This window comes from Leptodactylus fuscus, chromosome 6 (assembly GCF_031893055.1).
Source record: "Leptodactylus fuscus isolate aLepFus1 chromosome 6, aLepFus1.hap2, whole genome shotgun sequence".
Classification (NCBI taxonomy): Eukaryota; Metazoa; Chordata; class Amphibia; order Anura; family Leptodactylidae; genus Leptodactylus; species Leptodactylus fuscus.
The window spans coordinates 82697146-82724479 of NC_134270.1; the positions used below are offsets into that span (position 1 = coordinate 82697146).

At 40.8% G+C, this 27334-nt stretch overlaps 1 protein-coding gene across 1 annotated transcript in view; it reads right to left on the reverse strand.

The window, feature by feature from the left end:
• The window catches only part of GRIN2D (glutamate ionotropic receptor NMDA type subunit 2D), a 721729-nt gene that overhangs the window by 168740 nt on the left and 525655 nt on the right, over positions 1–27334 (reverse strand). The window lies entirely within an intron of this gene.

Below are 27334 nucleotides of genomic sequence, written 5' to 3' on the forward strand. Positions count from 1 at the left end.
TTCCCATTCAAATCTATTAAGTTGTGGTAACGGTATAGAATGGGTTAACCTCATAAGATTCATTTTGAGGAATATTTTTGAGGTTAAGTCCTTCTGTTCTTTTCAGGCTGAACTGGTTCAGCATGAACCAGAAATACTATTATTATAATGTGTGGTCTTTTCAGACTACAGCATATATGATATGAAGGCAACATAACAAAAGTTATACTCACATTGCCTCACTTATCCTGGGCATCTATTTGACATCTCCCAACACCCTCTACTGGATGGTGACACCACTGGATCAAAGTTTCATGATGTCAGCATGCCCAAGTGACTGCTGAGGCCCAATAACAGACATCAGTAATGATACATGGATTATGTGACATCAGCTAGAGAAAGGCAAAGGCTGGAATAGGATGGTAGGGGACATCTAGACACCACAAAAATGCACAGAAGCGGAGGAGGCTAGGTGAATATAACTGTTTATGTGGCCTCCCCTGAGCCTACATTCTAAGTGTCAAGTTAACTTTGCTACATTTGTACCTTCATTTGTATGACTTATGTTATTGGTATTTACTGGATTCCAGATATAATCTGCACTTACAGAAAAATGTGGTCTAGAATATACAAAGTAAAATTCAGTCTAAATTTATGGAAATAAATTATGGTCTGCTATATACTAACAATGTCAGAGTCAGGCCCACCAGATAAAATGATTCTGGGGGACCACTCTACAACAAGCCTTAGGAAACCAATCACAGTACCCTTCACATTTAGGTGTCTTCTTTTGGATCATTATTTTGTTTGGACCGGGCCCACCTGAAGATCCTCTGGTGGAGCAATCCCACACTGCTTGCTTATTGTTTCAAATTAATAATACTATGTTCACACCTGCGTTCGGTGAAAGTCGTGCAAGCAAGATGTAAACCTAGAGTAACTTGTTACCCATAGTAGCATGAAATCCAAATTCTTGTGGTGAACCGTTAATGCTAAAATCTGAAACATAGCTTATGCCATAAATAAAGACTGAATTTTGTTATGTATGGGCAGCAGCTGACCAAATTTTTTTTCATTTTACCTTGATAAGCTTCTAGGGATACATGTACTCAGTGTCACGTGTGACCCAGTTATCTCAGCGTTATACATGTGGACAGTGGCATAACACATATCTTGTGAGCCCGGGTGCAAACTTTTGACCGGACCCCCCTTTCCCGATATTTATTATTTTTATTTACAATATGTATAGCTTTCGGGGAACCAGGTTTTCCCCTGACCGCTGTCATAGTGGTACTAGGCCCCGGCCATCTCCAGGTGGCTGTGGGCCCTGTACCTTGCCGGCCTGGTCGTGTCGCACTCCCTGTGACCACCCCTGCATGTGGAGGAAATGAGTATATCAGTACCTTTGTTGTTTACTCACACTATGCAACTACATGATAAAGTTTCTATGAATTCTGCTGACATCGAATTGGGATAAAATAATATTCAAATCTAATTGGAGAACAAGTATACGTTGGGATCCCTATGAAAACTTGGAAAGACAGGCCACTTTGCCATGACCACAAGCAGGAGAAAGGGTGGAAATCAACAGCTTACAATTAGGGTTGAGCGATCGGGATCTGAAATGTTCGGATTCCGATCGGCGATCGAGTAAATTTCACGATCGCGATCGGAATTCCGATCCCAATCTTTTCAGGCGGGATCGAGATCGGAGGTTATTTCCCACAATGATTGGCTACTGGCAATCATTGTAGGAAAAGCTTAGCACCCATAGGAATGAATGGAAGCGTGCCTGCTGCGTCCATTCATTCCTATGGATTTACCGCAGCCTGCCACTCTTCTGCTTCATCCCTGTTTTACCGTATACTCAGCTGAATATAAATATAAAACAGGGACGAAGCAGAAGAGTGGCAGGCTGCGGTAAATCACTGTGTGCTGAGCTGCTGTGAGGACGATGAGGCAAGTTCGCGAGTATATAGATACTACTATACATTGACTTGTCTATCTATTAGACAAGTCAATGTACAGTAGTATCTATCTACTCGTGAACTTCACTCAACTTACCTGCACAGAAGTGCTGCCACTGCCCTTTTCTGGTCCTGTCCTCTCTCCTTCACATGCCTTCAGAGCGCCTTGCACCCCCCTGCCTCCCTAGACTAGCATTATAGAGATGCTGGGAGAAGGTGAGGCTTGTGGCTTAGGAGAGTGTGGGCAGGTACTGGGAGGGGAGATGTGAGTTCCTTCCCACACTCTCCTAAGCCACAACAAGCCCCGCCTACTCCCATCATCTCTAACACTAGCCTAGGGAGGTGGCGGCGCTCTGAAGGCCAGTGAAGGAGAGACCAAGACCAGACCGGACCAAGAAGAACTGGGAGAAGCAGCGGATCTGTGCAGGTAAGCGGACACCAGGAGGATTTTTTTTAAAATCACTACACAGTGTGGAGTCCAAAATTTTTTTTTATTTTTGGATTACATGCTGTGTAGTGAATAGGATCGTTTTTTAAAATCTGATGTTCGATTATTAAAAAAATCCCATTGACATGCATTGAGATCGGAATTGGGATCGGGATCGGGTTTGAATGGAAAATGATCGGAAATCGGATTTTAAAAACGATCCAGAAATTTCAAGATCAGCTCAACCCCAATTACAATATCACTCTAGATTATAACATCTCACCACATTTTTATAGATTTTAACAATGATAAAAATAATTATCCCAATGGCTTCTTGACATGTGACATATATGTATGACAAAAATTGGAAGGGGACAAGTGGTGCAGGCTCAGGAGTTAAGCCCATGGCAGAGGTTGACTCATATTTGTATTAAGTAGAAACATAGAAGATTGATGGCAGAAAAAAACAAACAAAAAAATCACAGACCGTCTATTCTGCCTTCATATCTTTTCATTCTTATCTTAGGATAGATGTGTTTATGTCCGACATGCCTTAACCCCCTAACAGTCACATTAAAATTGCAAAAACCCTACCGAAATTGTCACTTTTTTTATTGCAGATTTTGAATTTATGGCTCAAATAAATATTACTGACACATAACTCTGGTGTCTTATGTGTATTTTTTTTTTAACTCTTTAGAGATCTAACATTTTAGCCTTAAACCAGTAACATTTTATCTCTTTCTACAGTTTTATTACTTTTTGAGAAGTGAGATGATAAGGAAACATCAATTCTGGCATCTGAATTTTAAGATTCATGGCATTCATCATGTAGAATAAATAACAAACTAATTTAATTTTAGAGGTTTTTTTTATGAATGTGGTGATACCAGTTGTGTTTTTTTTTTGTTTGTTTGTTTTTTGCTTTTTTCATTAACCACAGGGGAAAAAGGTCATTTTTATTTTTTTTTTCTGTAAAATGACTTAAGCGACACGGTCAGCATTGAGAGAAGCATATAAGGAGTTAAAATGGCAAGTATACTTCTGACTGATAATGGGGTGGTAATATCATAAACATAAATGCATGGTATTCCCTCCCCTGGATTTATCTGAAGTGACGGAGGTAATAAAATCATCTTTTTGTCTCCCTGCACACTAGTTGAAGTGTATGTGAGAGTAGATGCAGGTCCGCATTAACCAGTGATATCTCAAACTCTTTCTGGGCTACGGACATGAACTTGGTCTTATTTTAAAGCCCACATTATTAGAACTCTTTAAAGTGTCCCTGAACATGTTCTACTCGGGATGAACTATAATGCACTTTGCTCAAGCCCCGAATGCCACTTGTTTAGAACTGTAGGGGGATTAAATTCACTTACTATAGATTTCCCTACCACATCTTCTGGAAGTTTGTTCCAGGCTTCAGCTACTCTCATTGAAATAATATTTCCTCACTTTGTTCATGATACCCAGCTAATTTTAGATTGTTCTTGATCTTTTTTTAGTTTTTATTATTATTAAAATCGCCTCCCACCTATTATTTATCCTTTAACATATTAAAAGGTCTTGATCGTCCCCCCTCTTTTTTCTCTTCTTTCCTTCAGGCTATATAATTTCTGGAATGGTATGTTTTAGACTATCCACCATTTTTGTTGTCCAGCTTTGCACCCATTCCATCCCATCTATATCTTTTTGTAGGTGGGGTATCTAGAATTGGACACAGTATTCCAAATGTGGTCTATACATCGGGATCGCAGTCTCTATGTTCCTGCTGGTCATGTCTCTAGCTATACGGTCAAGCATCCTACTTGCTTTCCCAACCACATAACTACACTAATTTTGAAGCAGCCTGACATCAGGATCCTTATATCATTCTCTTCTGAAGTCCTAGCTAATACAGAACGGCCAATACAATTCTAATATAAAGTGTTCCTCCTTCCAAAGTACATAATTTTAATCTATTATTTGGTATACTATATTACTATATTTGAACTAAGTTTAAGTACAAAGTTAAATTGTTAAATATGTGAATCTTATCTTTAAAATGATACCAAGGTATTCATGGTAACCTTTACAGTTCCGTAAAGTTTGGGAATTGAGATCTGCAATTGGATCTCAATGCCAAATAGCATCTTCAACAGTGAATACATCAGAACTGTAAGAGTTATCATGAAGACCTTGGTATTATTTTAAAGATGAGATTATTTTCTTTAAAATGAATCTGAAATCATCAAGATAGCTGCATCCAGTTCTGAGATATCGGCATTATAGAAAGAACGTATTAGATACATCCTCCGCTACAGAAGTGCCACCTTGGGAGGACATAGAGCTATGTCCTCAGCAGGGAAAAGGTTAATCAATATTACCATAGTCACAGTACAAAATGGAAAAAAAATTAACTGAGGACAGAGGACAGCAAGTTGAGCCTTCATCAATTACAGCATTGGACCTAATGCTATGTTGACATGTTGTAGAGAAAAGGCTCAGTGGTTAGAACTGTAATCTTGCAGTGCTTAAGTCCTAGGTTCTGACCTTAGACAACTTCTGAAAAGAGTTTTGTTGTTCCTCAGTGTTTGCGTGTGTTTCTTCCCACAATCCAATGACATACTGATAAGGAATTTAGATTGTGATCCCTATATGGGACAGTGAGCGACAATGTCTGTTGGAGCTATACAAGTAAATAAGCTCAACTTCTCTTGTTCACATATTTTCTCTATGCAACAGCATCAAATACCCACAGAGCCTTCTATGCAAGATCTACTACATTTATGTTGTAAGAAGACAGAAAATTTCTGTCTTTTATATATTATTTTTCTTACTGCCTTTCCTAAAGATAAAACCATGCTAGCATGCCTACATAATTTTTCTACCAAAATTTAGCCTTTGCATGAAGGATTGCTTCAGCTTGTACCACACATCCACGGATTATTAATTTTATAATTTGTTTGCCTGGTATATCACATCCTTATACTGTGATGAAGACTGCACAGAATTATCTTTCATCTTCCGTTATGCAGTAATTTCTGGAAAATACATTACCCCTTGATACATTTTTATAAGGGGTGTCATTTCCAAACTAAGGGTTTGAGGGTTTTCACTGTTCTGGTTCTTCAGCACATGCAACATAGTACCTGAAAACTATTTCATCAAAATTTGCCCTTATAATATTGTTCTGTCCCACTGTGTGATCATACAGCAGTTTAGATTCACACATGGGGAATTTCTTTAGAAGCCAATTACCGTATATTAGCCGACCCGAATATAAGCCGAGGACCCAAATTTTACCACAAAAACTGGAAAAACTTATTAACTCGAGTATAAGCCGGGGGGGGGGGGGGGGGGGGATGCAGCAGCTACTGAAAAATTTCAAAAATTAAAATGGTCGGTGTTTTTGGGTGCAGTAGTTGCTGGGTGCTGGGAAAGGGGAGGGGGTGTTTTGGTTGTCTGTCTGCCCCTTCCCTGAGCTTGAGGACTGGGGTTTTTTCTCCCCCCCCCCCCACACACTTGGAATACAGTCTGGCTGAATATAGGGTATCTGCAGTGTTCCTATTAATCCCTTCCCAACACAACAGGAGCACTGCAGATACCCTATATTCAGTAGACCGGGCACTTTTAGACGCAGGGATACCTAATGTCCCAATGTGTATGTGTTTCAAAGTAATTTTGTACTTTTTTATTGTAATTTGTATTTTATTTGTACCGTAATTTGTATTTGTAATTTTGTGTCAGTTGGTGTCAGTTAGTGTCAGTAAGTGTCCTTTTTTTATACTGTCCGTTTTTTTGCTGTTTATGCTTTCTGAGCATGCGCAGAAAATAAACGGATAGAAAATAACGGACAGTAACTGATGGCTATTAGTTACTGTCCTTAAGAAGTCCGTTGCCCATAGACTTTAATGTTAAAAAAATAATGGAATATTGGAATACAGTCTGGCTGAATATAGGGTATCTGCAGTGTTCCTATTAATCCCTTCCCAACACAAAACACATACACAAATTTGTATTTGTAATTTTGTGTCAGTTGGTGTCAGTTAGTGTCAGTAAGTGTCCTTTTTTTATACTGTCCGTTTTTTTGCTGTTTATGCTTTCTGAGCATGCGCAGAAAATAAACGGATAGAAAATAACGGACAGTAACTGATGGCTATTAGTTACTGTCCTTAAGAAGTCCGTTGCCCATAGACTTTAATGTTAAAAAAATAATGGAAACTTGCTATCAGTTTTTTCAAATGGACAGAAAATGTCTGCATGTAGGATTTTTTTGCCCACTAAGAGGGTGTTCATACTACCGTCGGTGTCCGACAGCTAGTGTCCGCTGCTAATGTCCGTTCAAAATCTTGTGCGGACATTAGCATCGGACACTAGCTGTGTCCGTGACATTTTGCATTGATTTAAATGGACATCAGGTGCGTTCTTTTACAGTCCGTGTCTGTCCTTAAGTGTCCGTTCCCAAAGATGTCCAACTTTTCAAGCGGACAGCAAAAACCTACATGTCAGGTTTTGCTGTCCACTTGAAAAGACGGACATCTTTGGGAATGGACAGTTAAGGACACCCATGGACAGTAAAAGAACGCACCCGATGTCCATTTAAATCAATGCAAAATGTCACGGACACAGCTAGTGTCCGATGCTAATGTCTGCACAAGATTTTGAACGGACATTAGCAGCGGACACTAGCTGTCGGACACCGACAATAGTGTGAACGCCCCCTTACGAAAACGGACATGGGTGTAAACGAACACAAATGGACACTAACAGACACAAGATAACATCCCATTAAAATTAATGGAAATTTCTTATGGACCAGCTAGTGTCTGTTGCTAACATCTTGTAACAAACAATAGCCACGGACACTGCTGACTGAATCCAATGGTAGTGTGAACGCCCCGAAGATAGAAACATAGCTAGTTAGAGACATTGGAGCATACAGTACTCCAGTTTCAATAAAGGGTCACAGGTGCCGAGAGGTTTATGATGTGCCTGTAGCCTCTTCATTAATTAATTGACCATCTTTTCACCACAATGGAAATTTACTTGTTAGGAGCTGGCATAATTTTCCAATATAACTGTCACACCTACCCACCCTGATCCTCACCCCCCTCCTCCCAAATTCGTAGGAACTGGTGGTAGAGGTCAGGGCCAGTTCTGCACATTTGACTCAAGTAAGAGCCCTGCATCAATATGGTCACTGTAGGACCGAAAACGGACATAGAGGGAATGATTCATTCCCCCATTGATGCATTTTTGTTAATTTTAGCAGCTCTCATATATCCAGCATTTGTTGTTAAGATTATTTATAAACTTATTCTATTTTCAGAGAAAATTAGCAGGGATGTTTACTTATATGTCAATAATTTGCATGGATGTAGGCGAGTATTTTCATTGAGGCATTCACTACTATGACAAGTCTTGAATAGAGATGAGCGAACACTAAAATGTTCGAGGTTCGAAATTCGATTCGAACAGCCGCTCACTGTTCGAGTGCTCGAATGGGTTTCGAACCCCATTATAGTCTATGGGGAACATAAACTCGTTAAGGGGGAAACCCAAATTCGTGTCTGGAGGGTCACCAAGTCCACTATGACACCCCAGGAAATGATACCAACACCCTGGAATGACACTGGGACAGCAGGGGAAGCATGTCTGGGGGCATAAAAGTCACTTTATTTCATGGAAATCCCTGTCAGTTTGCGATTTTCGCAAGCTAACTTTTCCCCATAGAAATGCATTGGCCAGTGCTGATTGGCCAGAGTACGGAACTCGACCAATCAGCGCTGGCTCTGCTGGAGGAGGCGGAGTCTAAGATAGCTCCACACCAGTCTCCATTCAGGTCCGACCTTAGACTCCGCCTCCTCCGGCAGAGCCAGCGCTGATTGGCCGAAGGCTGGCCAATGCATTCCTATGCGAATGCAGACTTAGCAGTGCTGAGTCAGTTTTGCTCAACTACACATCTGATGCACACTCGGCACTGCTACATCAGATGTAGCAATCTGATGTAGCAGAGCCGAGGGTGCACTAGAACCCCTGTGCAAACTCAGTTCACGCTAATAGAATGCATTGGCCAGCGCTGATTGGCCAATGCATTCTATTAGCCCGATGAAGTAGAGCTGAATGTGTGTGCTAAGCACACACATTCAGCACTGCTTCATCAAGCCAATACAATGCATTAGCCAGTGCTGATTGGCCAGAGTACGGAATTCGGCCAATCAGCGCTGGCCAATGCATTCTATTAGCCCGATGAAGTAGAGCTGAATGTGTGTGCTAAGCACACACATTCAGCACTGCTTCATCAAGCCAATACAATGCATTAGCCAGCGCTGATTGGCCAGAGTACGGAATTCGGCCAATCAGCGCTGGCTCTGCTGGAGGAGGCGGAGTCTAAGATCGCTCCACACCAGTCTCCATTCAGGTCCGACCTTAGACTCCGCCTCCTCCGGCAGAGCCAGCGCTGATTGGCCGAAGGCTGGCCAATGCATTCCTATGCGAATGCAGACTTAGCAGTGCTGAGTCAGTTTTGCTCAACTACACATCTGATGCACACTCGGCACTGCTACATCAGATGTAGCAATCTGATGTAGCAGAGCCGAGGGTGCACTAGAACCCCTGTGCAAACTCAGTTCACGCTAATAGAATGCATTGGCCAGCGCTGATTGGCCAATGCATTCTATTAGCCCGATGAAGTAGAGCTGAATGTGTGTGCTAAGCACACACATTCAGCACTGCTTCATCAAGCCAATACAATGCATTAGCCAGTGCTGATTGGCCAGAGTACGGAATTCGGCCAATCAGCGCTGGCCAATGCATTCTATTAGCCCGATGAAGTAGAGCTGAATGTGTGTGCTAAGCACACACATTCAGCACTGCTTCATCAAGCCAATACAATGCATTAGCCAGTGCTGATTGGCCAGAGTACGGAATTCGGCCAATCAGCGCTGGCTCTGCTGGAGGAGGCGGAGTCTAAGGTCGGACCTGAATGGAGACTGGTGTGGAGCGATCTTAGACTCCGCCTCCTCCAGCAGAGCCAGCGCTGATTGGCCGAATTCCGTACTCTGGCCAATCAGCACTGGCTAATGCATTGTATTGGCGTGATGAAGCAGTGCTGAATGTGTGTGCTTAGCACACACATTCAGCTCTACTTCATCGGGCTAATAGAATGCATTGGCCAGCGCTGATTGGCCGAATTCCGTACTCTGGCCAATCAGTGCTGGCCAATGCATTCTATTAGCTTGATGAAGCAGAGTGTGCACAAGGGTTCAAGCGCACCCTCGGCTCTGATGTAGCAGAGCCGAGGCTGCACAAGGGTTCAAGCGCACCCTCGGCTCTGATGTAGGAGAGCCAAGGGTGCACTTGAACCCTTGTGCAGCCTCGGCTCTGCTACATCAGAGCCGAGGGTGCGCTTGAACCCTTGTGCACACTCTGCTTCATCAAGCTAATAGAATGCATTGGCCAGCGCTGATTGGCCAATGTATTCTATTAGCCTGATGAAGTAGAGCTGAATGTGTGTGCTAAGCACACACATTCAGCTCTACTTCATCGGGCTAATAGAATGCATTGGCCAGCGCTGATTGGCCAGAGTACGGAACTCGACCAATCAGCGCTGGCTCTGCTGGAGGAGGCGGAGTCTAAGATCGCTCCACACCAGTCTCCATTCAGGTCCGACCTTAGACTCCGCCTCCTCCAGCAGAGCCAGCGCTGATTGGCCGAATTCCGTACTCTGGCCAATCAGCACTGGCTAATGCATTGTATTGGCGTGATGAAGCAGTGCTGAATGTGTGTGCTTAGCACACACATTCAGCTCTACTTCATCGGGCTAATAGAATGCATTGGCCAATCAGCGCTGGCCAATGCATTCTATTAGCGTGAACTGAGTTTGCACAGGGGTTCTAGTGCACCCTCGGCTCTGCTACATCAGATTGCTACATCTGATGTAGCAGTGCCGAGTGTGCATCAGATGTGTAGTTGAGCAAAACTGACTCAGCACTGCTAAGTCTCTGCATTCGCATAGGAATGCATTGGCCAGCCTTCGGCCAATCAGCGCTGGCTCTGCCGGAGGAGGCGGAGTCTAAGGTCGGACCTGAATGGAGACTGGTGTGGAGCGATCTTAGACTCCGCCTCCTCCAGCAGAGCCAGCGCTGATTGGTCGAGTTCCGTACTCTGGCCAATCAGCGCTGGCCAATGCATTCTATTAGCCCGATGAAGTAGAGCTGAATGTGTGTGCTTAGCACACACATTCAGCTCTACTTCATCAGGCTAATAGAATACATTGGCCAATCAGCGCTGGCCAATGCATTCTATTAGCTTGATGAAGCAGAGTGTGCACAAGGGTTCAAGCGCACCCTCGGCTCTGATGTAGCAGAGCTGAGGGTGCACAAGGGTTCAAGTGCACCCTCGGCTCTCCTACATCAGAGCCGAGGGTGCGCTTGAACCCTTGTGCAGCCTCGGCTCTGCTACATCAGAGCCGAGGGTGCGCTTGAACCCTTGTGCACACTCTGCTTCATCAAGCTAATAGAATGCATTGGCCAGCACTGATTGGCCAGAGTACGGAATTCGGCCAATCAGCGCTGGCCAATGCATCCCTATGGGAAAAAGTTTATCTCACAAAAATCACAATTACACACCCGATAGAGCCCCAAAAAGTTATTTTTAATAACATTCCCCCCTAAATAAAGGTTATCCCTAGCTATCCCTGCCTGTACAGCTATCCCTGTCTCATAGTCACAAAGTTCACATTCTCATATGACCCGGATTTGAAATCCACTATTCGTCTAAAATGGAGGTCACCTGATTTCGGCAGCCAATGACTTTTTCCAATTTTTTTCAATGCCCCCAGTGTCGTAGTTCCTGTCCCACCTCCCCTGCGCTGTTATTGGTGCAAAAAAGGCGCCAGGGAAGGTGGGAGGGGAATCGAATTTTGGCGCACTTTACCACGTGGTGTTCGATTCGATTCGAACATGGCGAACACCCTGATATCCGATCGAACATGTGTTCGATAGAACACTGTTCGCTCATCTCTAGTCTTGAACCAATGATTTTTTTTTGTAATGATTTCTCCTCCAAGTAATTTTCGGTACACTAGAAAAAATGTTTCCTGATAGTTTGTGATGAAAACACCAGGAAATCTAATAAGATCTGCTGTTCTGCAGAGTAGGATATGTTTTTCCATTATGTTACTCTTTTCTGGTTTACTCTTGCCACAAAAGTAAGGCAAGACACACAAGTGTAAGTGGCCCTTTGAAAAATCTGGATTGGCCCTACACTGATACGTGAGCTATCACAACAAAACACTGAGCAGGGTAGCTTGCAATTTCAGTATAACAGAACATATCACTAGTTACCCTCTTTCTGTTTCATCTTCCTCAAGTATAAGAAAGCAAAAAGCTCTTTCTCCAAAGTATAAACTCAACAGGAAAAGCACAAATTGCCATTTAGTTGAACTGACACCAAGTCCTAGATGTAATTTATTTTTCAATCTCCACTTACTGCATTCTTAAGGTCAGAAATAGTTATATTTAAAACTATGCACGGTTTAGTATAGCGTTTTTACATGTTCACTATAAGCAGAAAAATATTTATACTGTAGTTATGGTGGCTAAAAAAATTATTGCTTGTAAGTCTTATAGAATTGTCTGTTTATATTCTTATCTGCTAGATTAGTCCTTACCAAACACTATTTGAAATATTTTAATGTTATTGTACAGTTACTTGTATTGTATGAAATATCATTTATATTTAATAATGAAAACCCTAAATATACATTTAAAGGGATCCTATCTTTCAAACAATTTTTTTCTAACACGTCGGAATAGCCTTAAGAAAGGCTATTCTTCTCCTACCTTTCGTTGTCTTCTCCGCACCGCCGTTCGCTTGAAATTCTGTTTTTTCTCGGTATTTAAATGAGTTCTTTCGCAGCACTGGGGGCGGGCCCCAGCGCTCAAACAGCTGCCTCCATCTTCTTCTGAAACGAGATCTTCACCACGTCTTCTTCCGGCAATGTTTTTTTACTTCTTGGCCTCGGGTCTAGGGCAAGCCAACTGCGCATGTTCGTGGCCACAAGAAAAATGGCTGCTTGCGCAGTATTGTAAGCAGCCATTTTCTTGTGGCCGGCGGGCATGCGCAATCGGCTTGCCCTAGGCCCGAGGCCTAGAAGTAAGAAGACGCTGCTGGAAGAAGACGTGGTGAAGATCTTGTTCCAGAAGAAGATGGAGGAGGCGCTGGAGGGAGTTCTCTCGCACCATTGGGGCCACCCCCAGTGCTGTTTGAGCACTGGGGCCCACCCCCAGTGCTGCTAAAAACTCATTTACATACTGAGAAAAAATGGAATTTCAAGCAAACGGAAGCACGGAGAAGACATCTAAAGGTAGGAGAAGAATAGCGTTTCTTAAAGGGGTATTCCCACCTCACATACTCAGCAGTCTTCACTCTTGTAAAATCTTCTTTCTTCCTGGTTTCTTGCATCATTTGGTGGGCGGGGTTTCACAGGCAACCTGCCGTTTAGCCCCGCCCCTAAATTCGTGTGTAGCTCCGCCCACCCACATTGGACTATGAAGTACAGGCAGCAGCAACTCCATTCTGTGTTACATACAGAGACTGCCTGTCTCTGCCATAATGAACACAACTGAATTAGCTAGCCTGATAACTGGGAGAACAGAAGAAATGAAAGCAGCTCCTCTATCTGAGTGCAGGACCTAGGTCACGTGGTGTAGACACAGGAATAGCTAGATACACAGGCTCGCTCCCGTGTACTTAGCCCCTCCTTCCTCCCCCCTGAGAGCAGCAGATACATCACTTGACTCAGGAGCAGCTAGGTCAGGGCTGTGGCCACAAAGAATTGAATAAAGTAAGATAGTGGACAAACAAAGCAGTTTTGATGAAGCAGTGTATTTAGGAAAAGTCTTACATCCACACTAACAAGCAGTATAGATAGGATCCTTGTGATGGGACAACCCCTTTAAGGCTATTCCAACGTGTTAGAAAAAAATTTATTTGAAAGATAGGATCCCTTTAATACTTATACTTATAATATAGTATATATTAGTATAATATAGTATGATTATGGCAATATCCAATTTATATAATGTTTTTTTTAATAACGCTTTATTATTATTGTGAAGAAATAAAAACAGTATTTGTATTGCCACCTTCTTAAATCCTTACCTTTCAGATTTTTCATCACTAGAGATAATGGAGAGCTCACTTGTAGTGAGACAGAATGTGCTTTTCATTGGTATCATTTTCTTTCTGTATCTCTTTAAAACCCAGAAATATCAATAAAATTATGTTCTCTCTTATATATACTGTTGTGTGACTATACCATTCATTTCTTCAGCAATTTCTTTTCAGAGAGCATCATCAGCACTGACAGTCATACCCCATATACCTCGCATATGTAGAAAACTAAATTATTTTATCCTAGACATAAACATACAGTCAGTATAAATAGATGCATACATTGGCTGCTTTCTGTAATAAAAAATTACATTATATACTGATAAGACAGAAAGCCCTTACTCCACATTTGAGTCATTGCAGTAGGAACTTATAAGTCTGACGATGTTTGATAGCATTTTCCCCTCTCTCTCACAATGAATGAGAAAGCTGCAGCAGTCAAACACTACATACAAATGTGTTCACAAATAAAGGGGTTGTGCCATAGTGGGCACTTAACCCCTATCCACAGACCGGAGGTAAGTACCAGGGGGTCTGTCCTCTAGCTAACAAAGTAGTCAGGAGAATAAAGGACCAAAAATCCCACTGAGGCTGCCGTGTGATTGGAACACCAGTGTATTTGAGTTACTGTTGTTCCATTCACTTTTATACTTTTATAGGGCTGCAGGCACTGCCGGAGATTACATGGAGACCCATAGTAGTGAATGAAGTGATGGTCACTCAAGTGCACTGGCGCTCCATTCATAAGGAGGCTTTAGGGGGACTTTCAGCCCCCCTGTCCTTTTGAACTCTAGGCAACTTGGCAATTGAACCCCCGACTCATCCCTTGTCCTGTCCATGATGGCACAACTGCTTTAACTGATCTTCCAGTTCAACCAAATTTTATAACAAGCCTAACAAAACCTTAAAAGGCTGTAAGTAAATATCTTGTTTCTTGTATTGCAATTTAGCACAATATATTTAGTAGTCAAAAGTGCCACTGGTTTTGGAACAAGACAGCCATGTTTTCTAAGTTTATACAACCTTTTTAAAGAGGACCTTTCACCATTTGGGGCACATGTGGTATTATAAACTGCTAGAAAGCCACTGTTTTCCCATTATGTGACCCTGGTGAAGAGCTATCAGTGTCATTACCGTAGCTGTTCAGTGTCAGAAGGGCGTTCTGACAGTGTCAGGAATGCCCCTCCTGACAGTAGAGTCCATAGCACTGTACTGCCAGAGGGAGCATTCCTTCGCTCTCAGTGATGACGCTGAGCGGTGAGGAATGCCCCCCCAATACTAGTCTATGGATGAGTACTGTCAGAAGGGGGGCGCACAGGCGGGTTTCTAGCAGTATATAATACCGCATGTGCCTGAGGACATGTAAGGTCCTCTTTAACTGACTGAGAATATTTTCTTTAGATTTGTGATGGGAGCTACATACACAATGTGCATATCTTCATATAGACACTCACATGAGATTGTGATATGGTTACTTAGACCCTTATGGCAATCTAAAGCACAATAATTCTTGTATACACTGTAGATTTAAAGATAGTGTACCATGAAACTATATTATCTTTAAGAAGTAAATTGAAACCAGCATACTATTATATTTGAGTCAGTCTAGTTTTAAGTAAAAGAAAATACAGTAGAAATTAAGATAAAATGTATAACATAATTATAGCTTACATTACATTACACTTAGGGTGCCTTCGCACGATGTAAGGTGCAGCATGATCTGGCACATATACGGCGTGTGAGAATTTGTGTGCATGGCCGCAAAATAATGCGGCGTATAGGATCCTAACTCCCATTGAAATCAATGGGAGCTTTTACGGCGCGCAAACTCTCACACGCCGTATACGTGCCAGATCACGCTGCACCTTACATCGTGTGAAGGCACCCTTAGTCTGATGTTTATAGAACCAAAATTCATTGCACTGATATATCATAATTCTGTTATATGTTCACATATTGTTTTCAGTTGTAGAACATCTGATGACATAATACTGTAGTGCATGTGATTTCAGTGCATTCCCATTCACTTGTTAAATTATTTTTGTTTCATAATTGGATATGGATTAACCTAGTAATTTAGCTGATGCATTTAATGAAAGACATGTATGCCATTAGCTCCTGTGCATCATTGTAATGGTCGCATAGTACATCTACTAAATCTAATTTCCCCATACAGTCCAGTGTCACTCTATTTTTCAAATACATGCAGATATATTAGATATATATCCAGATGGAATGAAAAAAGAACTCTAAATTTATTCCATCTGCAGGTCATCTTATTAGCATATGCATATTAACGTAAGGCTTTGGACATTTGATGGAGATTACTTTTTATCTGTTTTATGCATAGCTTCTGAAATATTAATGCCCAATATATATATATATATATATATATATATATATATATATATATATATATATATATTTAACAAGCAATAAAGAAAATGATGTTCATCATATAAAATTCTAGAAATGTTTTCCATATGCAGCAAGAATCAAATAATGTTATAATAAGATACAGTTCTGCTGAGTTGTTCAGATAAATAAAATATAACCGATTCAGGTTGTTGGTGCTTCTCATTCTAACAGTGCCCATAGTCATTAGTAGGTATTCGATTGAATATTACGGTATTGAAAATACTTGTACTCGATCGAGTACCACTCGCTATTCGTATGTAAAAGTTCGATGCAGAACCAGCATTGATTGGCCGAATGCTATACAGTCGGCCAATCAACGCTGGTTCTTCTCTTACCTTTAGAAGTCTTCTCCGTGCAGCTTCCCCGCGGCATCTTCCGGTTCTGAATTCACTCTGCCTAGGCATCGGGCCTGGGCAGAGCCGACTGCGTATGTCCGCTTGTAGTGCAGGCATGCACAGTCGGCTCTGCCCAGGCTCGATGCCTGGCAGAGTGAATTCAGAGCCGGAAGGTGCCGTGGGGACGCTGTGAGGAGAAGACTGCACGGAGGATCCAGCCCAACCGTCACTCGTGGACTTGGTAAGTATAATTTGATCGAATGTTGCCTACCCCTGAAACAAGCATTTTCCCCCATAGACTATAATAGGGTTCGATATTCGATTCGAGTAGTCGAATATTGAGGGGCTACTCAAAACGAATATCGAACCTCGAACATTTTACTGTTCGCTCATCTCTAATAGAGATGAGCGAACAGTGTTCTATCGAACACATGTTCGATCGGATATCAGGCTGTTCGATGTGTTCGATTCGAATCGAACATCACGTGGCAAACTCCAAAGAAATTTGATTCCTCTCCCACCTTCCCTGGCACTTTTTTTGCACCAATAACAGCGCAGGGGAGGTGGGACAGGAACTATGACACCGGAGGCATCTAAAAAAATCGGAAAAAGTCATTGGCTGCCGAAATCACGTGACCTCCATTTTAGACGAATAGTGGATTTCAAATCCGGGTCATATGAGAATGTGAACTTTGTGACTAAGAGACAGGGATAGCTGTACAGACAGGGATAGCTAGGGATAACCTTTATTTAGGTAGGAATGTTATTAAAAATAACTTTTTGGGGCTCTATCGGGTGTGTAATTGTGATTTTTGTGACATAAACTTTTTCCCATAGGAATGCATTGGACAGCGCTGATTGGCCAGAGTACGGAATTCGACCAATCAGCGCTGGCTCTGCTGGAGGAGGCGGAGTCTAAGATCGCTCCACACCAGTCTCCATTCAGGTCCGACCTTAGACTCCGCCTCCTCCGGCAGAGCCAGCGCTGATTGGCCGGAGGCTGGCCAATGCATTCCTATGGGAATGCAGAGACTTAGCAGTGCTGAGCCAGTTCTGCTCAACTACACCGTGTGCCGGTCAGCCTATCTGATATAGCAGAGCCGAGTGTGCACACTGGGCTCTGCCACATCAGATGTAGCAGAGCCGAGGGTGCACTAGAACCCTTATGCACACTCGGCTCTGCTACATCAGATGTAGCAGAGCCGAGGGTGCACTGGAACCCCTGTGCAAACTCAGCTCACACTAATAGAATGCATTGGCCAGCGCTGATTGGCCAATGCATTCTATTAGCCCGATGAAGTAGAGCTGAATGTGTGTGCTTAGCTCAACTACGCAGTAATCTGTCTTGCGTCCATTGTACAATCTGTTTTGTCCTCTTCATACTTCATTCTTGCCCTGACTACTGTAACTCCTTACTAATCGGTCTTCCCCTTACTAAACTCTCCCCTCTACAATCTATTCTGAATGCAGCGGCCAGGCTCATCTATCAGGCTAGACGCTACAGCGATGCCTCTGGTCTGTGCCAGTCACTACATTGGCTGCCTATTCATTGTAGAATAAAATATAAAGTTATTACCCTCATCCACAAGGCTCTCCATAATGCCGCACTTCCATACATTTCCTCCTTCATCTCTGTCTACTGCCCAACCTGTGCTCTCCGCTCACTCAATGATCTAACACTTACATCCTCTATTATCCCAAGTTGCACCACTTCTCTGGAATACTCTACCCCGGACAATCAGATTAACTCCCAAGTTCTACAGTTTCAAACCCAAACTTAACACACATCTTTTCAGACAGACCTATCACAATTTCTAATGTAAACCCTTCCGTACTATAATTAGAATCCCCAAAATTTAACCTTCCTCTGTCCCCGCTCCCACATTACCCCACATGATATGATGCCATTTCAGGCTAACTTTATTTGTCCAAACTCCATCCACATTTTACAGGACACCACTAGTGATGGCTCATAAAGTTTTGTTTGTGTAATGACAGTCACCTCTATTACAAAATTGTCTGACTACTGTATAAGCAATGCCGCCCCTGTTACCTCTTGTGTCACCCCCTCTACCTCATAGATTGTAAGCTCTTGCGAGCAGAGCCCTCAGTCCTATTGTGTGAAATGATGTTCTTTGTTATGTATCTGTCTGTATTTGAACCCTACAAATTGTACAGTGCTGCAGAATATGTTGGCGCTATATGAATAAAAATTTTTATTATTATTATTAATTATTATTATTATTATTATTATTACTTCTCTGCATATGCTCAGAATGAAGGGGGAAAAAAAGGTTTTGTCAAAAACAGACACAGACTGACACAAAAGGACAGTTATTTTGATGGATACGCATTGACTAATCCATCAAAATAGACGCACTATGGTATGTGCTGTGTAATTATTTGTGACTGTTTCTTTGACAAATCCATTTTTTTATATGGATTCACAGCATGCAGAAACCAGGCGTTGATGTGAACATAGCCTTAAACAGGTGGATTGAAAAAAACATAATACCATATTTATTTTATAGGTTCCTGCTATTAATGATTCATAGCTGGTTTTGGTTTCAAAAACTGCATATAAAAATCTGAATGTCTGTTCTTAGCTCAAAGTGCTAGATGCTTAGTTACCTAAAATGAAAACAGCTTTCAGATTTTCTATCATCCATATACACGAGATGTTCTCCAAATCCTGGCAAAATGGTATAATTTGGCACAAAAAAAAAAATGTAAATACTGTAGCCAGTTTAGGACTATAAAATTTCCAGTTAAGGTTTTGAAATGAACAGAAGGCACTTTTATGTTAGAAGCTCCTTAATGTCAAAGTAGCATATTGTGATATCATGAGCATTATGGGTCAGATTAACACTTTATGAAATTAATTACATCCCTGACAATTGCCAGGCCCGCTACTTCATTTCGGATTCACTATTATTAGGAAGGCAAACAGTGCAGTTATTTCTATGGCTTAATTAAAGACCTGAGGCACAAGCGGCAGATAAGTCAGTAGAGGAGTATATATTGTATTTTATTCCTACCAAAGTGAAATGAGCTATTAAGACTATAGTGGCTCTTGGTTAAAGGGGTATTCCCACCTCACATACTCATCAGTCTTTACTCCTGTAAAATCTTCTTTCTTCCTGGTTTCTTGCATTATTTGGTGGTGCCATTTAGCTCCACCCCAATTCATGTGTAGCTCCGCCCACCCATATTGGACTATGAAGTACAGGCAGCAGCAACTCCATTCTGTGTTACATAGAGAGACTGCCTGTCTCTGCCATAATGAACACAATTGAATTAGCTAGCCTGATAACTGGGAGAACAGAAGACGAGTTCAGAAATGAAAGCAGCTCCTCTCCCCTATCTGCTAACAGGAAGCTAGGTCACATGGTGTAGACACAGGAATAGCTAGATACACAGGCTCGCTCCCGTGCACTTAGCCCCTCCTCCCTCCCCCCTGAGAGCAGCAGACACATCACTTGACTCATGAACAGCTAAGTCAAGGACTGTGTCCACCAAGAATTGAATAAAGTAAGATAGTGGACAAACAAAGCAGTTTTGCTGAAGCAGTGTATTTAGGAAAAGTCTTACATCCACATTAACAAGCAGTATAGATAGGATCCTTGTGATGGGACAACCCCTTTAATGACATTTGTATCTTGCGTTGCACTTACAGCACTATAACTATATCAGCCTATTCGCACGTAACCACACACTGCAATTGGTTAAGCATCAAGACCTCCTAGGAGGTAGATTTGTATTGAGCTATAATATGGTGCCCATACACCTCCTCTTCATGCATATCATGCTCTGCTTTAGGCCCTGAGCATAATGTCTTATTCTTTGCAACAAATGCTACAAAATTTAATTCATTCAGTCTGTTGCTAAACATAAGTATACTCCACTTTTAAACTGTAACCCTAGCTTTAGTCACATATAGTGTAGGTCTGTGTAGGGTTTTATGCAATTACCTGAACCATAAAATAACCCAATATGGTTTTATCTCATCTCAGATTGCTTGCAATTTTTTCCCATAAAGGGGTTTTCTGGGGAAAAAAAAAAAATCTTTCTATTTAAAAAAGGTCTGTTAGTGCTATCAATGTGTTAATAAGTATACTCATGTACCTTTAGCAGTGTTGTGAGTGATTTCCAGGTGTCTGTGGGAGCTCCTAGCATCTTCTGCATTTGTTTATGTGATGTAGATTCCTGTGTACCTTTCACACTACCTCCCTCTCACTAACTCGCCCTCCTCTCTTATTCCATTACACCCCCTCCCTGTCTGCCTAGCTAAGCTATTCTACCCACTCCTGGCCCTTCCCAACAAAATAACTCAGCCTCCTCCTCAACCACATCATACTTACCTATCTTCCTCTTTGGGAGATCACTCCTCTTTCTTCTATCTTGTACACAGGGTGGAGACACTTCTCTTCCACTCTCCTAGCGTCTGCACAGATTGGAAGTAGCTGTGACATCTGCGCAGTAGAGATGGAGTGCTATCACTACTATGCACATCTCACAGGCACCTCCAGACTGTGCAAGAGCTTGCAGAGAGGAAGAGAGGAGGAACCGTTCCTGGACAGGAAGACACATAAGTATTGACAAGGTTGGGGAGGAGAGAGTATTGGTGATATTCTATTTCGTAAGCGGTGAAACAGAATGTCACCAGAGTATCAGAAAGTGTCCCAGGGACCGCCCCTGGGATATCGGTAAGTATATATTTTTTTGTCAATAGAAGTGAAATTAGTAGTTAGGCGGTGGGAAGGGGGTTTAGTTTAGGGGTTAATTCTTATTTTATCCAGGAAAACCCCTTTAACTTCCAGGCTGCCAGTGCGGTCACTCATAAAAGAAAAAAACGAAAAAACAAAACAAAACACCCAGATGGAAATGTCAGATTGCTGCTGAACTTGAAATGCAGTCATGTTTCTACAGATATGTAAAAAAAAAAGTGGATATTTCTACAAGATGGCATATAAGTGATTTTATTTGTGTTATAAAATGACTCTTTGTATGGAGCTCTTGTGACTTTTTATTTTAATAAACAATTATAGGCACATTATGTATATACAGTATAGATCGTAATGTTATAGCAACAATAATTTTTGTATGTTTGCATGCAATAATTTAAAGGGGTATTCCCTACAAACATAAATTTATTTAAATGTGTAGATAATTAAAAATTAAAATCGAATATAAATAGTTAACAATTTTGCAACTTTAAGCTAAGGCCCCATGTACCGAGCCTCTGGTAGTGACAGTCTATTGTCCTAATTGGCTGCCAATGGATATGACCATGAATGCAGAAACTTTCTATGGTCTGGCGCTTGTCAGAAAACCAGCCATGATTTCCTTATTGTACCTGGGTGCTTGTGCATGTAGGGTCATTGCCTGATAACCAAGTCACAGTAAGAAAATAATGACTGGGCTTTTGACTGTTTTTTTTTTTTTTTTACATAAATATGGTTATGTTAGGGAGAAATCACCTTTAAGTTACATACTTTTACTGAAATCACAAGCAATCTTCTAATAGTTACTTTTACAGAAATCAGAATAGAACCGCCAATATTAAAACCAAGACGCTGCCAGTAATGTGTTCAATATTCTTTTTTATTATAGTTAATCCCATCATTTCCTTTTATTCCCTTCTGCATTATTTTCTCTTATGCAGTTTTCAGTCTCAAATTACTGTACAGTACTTAAAGTTTGATCTACCCACCTATTCTCAGGTTATTATCAATGTGCTACCTGCTCGTTCGTTTTATCTGACAGCTCTGCAGAACCTGTAAATGGGATTTCACAGTATACAATCAAGTACAGAAAATAAAACAGTAGTAAAAAATTTTCACAGATATTCAGCATGTACAATATAGGCTATACTGTACCCCCACACTACAATAAAGGCCAGGTTATGGTATAGTAAAAAAAAAAAAGTCTATTTTCTTGCCAATTGTGATTATAGTCATTCATGAGTCAGTCTTAATATTCAAGCTATAATACATTTTTTTGAGGCCAAAAAAAATTTGGGATGGGTGGGAGTCTCATCTTTGTACCCTTATTCTAAAATCAAGGATGATCTGTTGAGTGCATATGGCACTCTTCATTCACTTCTAAGGGGAAAACAATCTAGCTGGACTCAGTTCACTTTCAGTCTTCATAAGATGGGATAACGGCTGTCTTCATTAATGGTGGGAAAATCCCTTTAGGTCTTATTTGCATGACAGCAAAAAATGGTGTGATGGTTATTTTAGCTTCAAATGTATTTACTGAATGATATAATAAAATACAGGCTGTCTACCCACGCTTGAAGATGGCCGCATGTGTCCTTAGCTCTGGCACTTCAATGAAGCAGCAGTACTACTCAGCTATACTGACCACTATCAGTCCAGTTCTCTGACTCTCGGTCTTCCTTCACTACCCCGCTCTTCTGCCTCTGCTCAAAGTCAAGAAAAAACAGAACCTATTGAAGCTTGCTGGCTTCTTCCTGGCCACAGAGACCTCTGAAAATGACAACTTGAGCTCCGGCAGAGAACTCTCTTTATCCCTAGCCCCCCTGTGTTACGCTAGGTAGCTTCAAATTTCTACTGCTGCCACTCCTACAACTAAAGGAGGGTCTCCATCTCATGTCCCTGAAAACTGGTCCATAGTCTTCCATTGCAAAAACAAACTCTTCAGTCTGTTTTTGTGTAGGTGACATAATACAATCCCTCCTACAGTATCTACTGCTGGGCTTATGGACCTCCTAGTATGTTGCAGTCCCTGACAAACCTATACTGGTTCCCACTTGATCTCTTTTTCACTTATTACATGTGTTATTTTGTTCTGTTCTCTGTTTTATAGTTATGGTTCAATTTGTATGCCCTTATAGTAGTACAAAACTGTCTGCCTTTTTGGTGTTTAAACTTTATGTTGGTAGGGAGAGTTTGTTAACACCAAGAATCTTCATAATATTCTATTATGTAATTTATTGTTTCCTCCTTAAATGTCAAGGGGTTAAATTCTCTTTTTTTAAAAAAAAAAAAAATGCTTGTGTGTAGGGAGGCATGCAGTCTTAAAGGGGTTGTCCGTAATAAAATGCAATTCCTATACTAATCTAAACACCCTTCACCCCTATATTTTAAATTATTTATTTTAGCAAAAATGTATATTTATCTAAATCCCTGGCAGTCACATGACCTCCCCAGGCACATATTCAGCTTTTGCAAGAAAAAAACCTAAATTTCCCAAAGCCCTTTGTACAGTGCTATGATGCCTCGAAATGTATACGCCAAGTTATTTCCATGTTTTCGTATTAGTATTTTTGTTATGTTTTTCATGTGTTGACGCTTTACTATCTTCTTTCTGATTTTTGAAGATTTTTGCATCATGTTTTTGCCATTTTTTGGTTATGTCCATTAAAAGTTAAGTTTTATTTATAAAGGTTTCTTATTTTTACATTTTCAGATTAGCCAGTGACGCTCTGTTTTCCCATTTCCGAAAACGGAATGTCACCAATACTCCCCCACCCCCACCCCATTGAGTCAGAAAAGTTCAATCCAATGAAATGACCAATGAGATTTCTTTACAGAATTTTTTCCGTTATGTACAAACTTAATTGTGAAAACCTGAACAACATGTATTATGTTGTAATCACTGGATTTACGGTATGCAAATCTGTGTCCTTCTGAACTTAGTCTTTTCGATTGATTGCACAGAAAACCTCAATTAAGACTAGGACATGATTTTTAAAAAATATTAGGACAGATTTATGAAGACTGGAATTAACAACCCCGTCTTCACAGACCCATCACTGCCTAAGGGTTTGCTTCATTTATGACAAGGAGAACGCCTACTCATAAATTACTTACATACTCCAACGGGCAGTGCACTGGGTGGGAAAATGTTTGCCAGCTCATAGCTGGCGTACATTTCCCACATCATTTACATCAAATTCCTGATGTTAATTTTGATAATTCTGGTGGAGCCGATGGTCCCGTCCCATTTCTACATAAGATGCAAATTTGTTGACTAGAAAAAAGCTTTACCACTCTACATTGAAACAAAATAGAGGCTGCATTGCTGATCTGGTTGAGAAGAGGCCAAAAAATAGACCCCCACTGCTCTGTTATTGATAGCCTAAGAAGTCTGGTTGCACAGGGTATTGTATTCAACTCTTTGTTAAGCATTATAATTACAGAATAATAAATATTTTTTTTAATTTTTAAATGTCAAGCAAAAAATAGGCAAGTATAATAATTTGGTTAATATAGGGTTTGAATGAATCTATTCACACAGTGACCACTGCTTACAAGCTTTGAATTTGCATTTTAGTCTGTACTGAGATTATGAAAACGCAAAAGCAAACAGCTTATCCAGAGTGACGTTATTTTCCATCATCCCAGTACTTAGTGGCTAATTTTATATTTCTATAGCTTGTATTAAACTCCAGGACTGAGCCACAAGCTGTCTAGATGTTTATGTATAATAGAGTGCTTATTGTGTGCTGCAGGGAGATATTAAGCCTTTTACCAAATAGATTTGATTAAAAATAAAGGTCAGTACTGCATAAGTAATGGGAAGACATATCACAAAGTGGTATACTATATGGCTAAATATAACAGTATGCTATCCTCTGCTATTTATTGCAAAAATGAATGGTTTCACAATATGTTCATACAGTTGATTTACTAAGATAATCATTGTTTGAAAAAGCTTATAGCTGGTAGAGTTTTCATAAGATCAGTATTGTACATTATAAACACGCTGGAGATTATTTGTTACATAGTGCCTTACTGTGTATAGTGCATTGTGCATTGTTTACTTTTACCTGCTGTAGTGTTTTAGTTGATACAGTTAAGCTGAGTTCACACAGAGTTTTTTGGTCCGGTTTTTGATGCAAAATCTGCCTCAGAATCCGGCTCAAAAAAATGGCTCCCATTGACTTCAGTGGAAGCCATTTACTTCTTTTGTCCGTGAGCGTTTTTTCCAGATCACAGAAAAAAGAAGCTAGCTGTCCTATCTTAATCAGCACTCCCTCCGACTAGGCCCATTCATTTGGGCCTAATCCAGAGCAGAATGCCACGTCAGAATGCCAATGCACTGCATCGGCATCCCGGCATGGCTAGCGGTGCATAATGTTCACACGCGGAATGCAAATTCCGCTGTGTGAACTAGCCCTTATACTGCTTGATGAAGGCTTGAAGAAGTGAATGCCAATGCTCATGTAAAATGCAGCTTTGAGCTATATAAATATTTATTAGATTGGCACTGGTTGCTTTGGTTGATTGAGCACTGGACTCAGCATCCAACTTTCCAAGGAGTATACAATTTTTTTGGCTCAGTATGACCATGCAATATAACTATCGATCTATATTACTTCCATACCAAGGAGGGATTTTCAAAGGGGTAACCAACCTCTGACCAACCCTTCCTTGCCCAGTGGCAGTGTTATAGGCTGATAGAACACGTCTTTCATAGCAAAGGTGATCACATTTTCACCTTTTTACCCGAATGATGGTTTTAATGAGTAGTATAATGAGTAGTTTTATAATGGTACAAAGGATGCCTCTTTTCTCTTTTTGTTGTGTAGCCCTTTTTTTTTTTTTTTTTTTTTTTTTAACAACAAAAGCCATTAAAAAGTCTCTTAAAGCCTGGATTTAAAGTTCTGCACTACATGTTAGGTGTCCAAATTAACTTTTTCACATCTGTACATATATAATCCTGGCATATAGCTTTGACAGTGTATATCTAATGTCATAGAAGAAGTAAAACCAAATACAGCAGATTAAAAGTACTATTTCTTGGAAGAAACAACTGCAAAACGTACATTAGGCTATGGTGAAATCTACATCATCTTTAACCCTTTCTTGTTGCAGTCAGTTTTTGACATTCTGACAGAGCTCCAGCTTCAACTAATGATGTCATTTTGGAAACTGCACTCCTCAACGTGTATAACGATCATTATGACCCCAGAGTTGCTTTCTAAAAACAAATATGCAGCAGAAGGTGCAAAATGACATGTTCCCAGATAAGACATTTCAGTGACCAATATATCATGCCCATCTCATTGCACTGTGAAAAGTCAGCTAGTCAGCTCTCCAGTTATTATGCTCTGTTTCCTGATTTTTTGAACACCCTATAGGCAGCTCTAAACTTTTGCCTATAAAAATGGCAGAACTCAAAAATGAAGAAGTATGATGCGAATATGTAGCCAAATTTGGTTACCTCTCAAATATTGCAGTATTTTCATTTCCAGAAATAAATGCGCAGTGAAAAGTTAAAATTGCAATTTTTCCAGAGATACACCATTTTACTGCTCGATATGTTGCGCCCAGTTTGTGTCACCAGAGACACACACTTTAAAAACTGTTAAGCAGATGATTCTTGGCACATCAGCTTTTAGAGTTTTCAATTCTAATACAAACTTGGCACAACATATGGTGCACTGAAATTACATATTTTTTGGAAAAATAGCTGTTTTCACTTTGTACAGAGCATTCCTTGCTGGAAAATAAATGAATGCAACATTTGGGGAGTAGAAATGCTGACTGTACCATTGTTTAAATTCTGGAGGGGTTTAGTTTCCAAATCAGATCATTTCAGGGGATTCCATTTTACTGGAATTTCAGAAACTTCAAATCCATCTAAATTTGTTCACCAAAATCCAAATAGTGCTGCTTCTCTCCTGTGCTCGGTTGTGCGCCAAAACTGCAGTTACTATCCACATATGATAGTTCAGTGGAGTATCTGGGGTACAATAGTGTTATATATGTTGGTATAAACTGCTATTTGGTCACACAGCAGGGCACAGAAGAGAAGAAGCTCTTTTTGGCTTTCAGAGTGCAGGTTTAGATGGTTTAGTTTTTGGACACCATGTCATGTTTGCAGAGACCCTGATGTGCCAGTAAATTGGAATCCCCCAGAAAGTGACCCCATTTTGCAAACTAAGCTCCTCAAGGAATTTATGAAGGTGTGTATAGAGCATTAGTTTTCCAGACATGAATATGTATGTTATATGGAGTACATTGGGTACACCAAATCCCATTCTATTTTATCACTATATCCTATGGCACAGG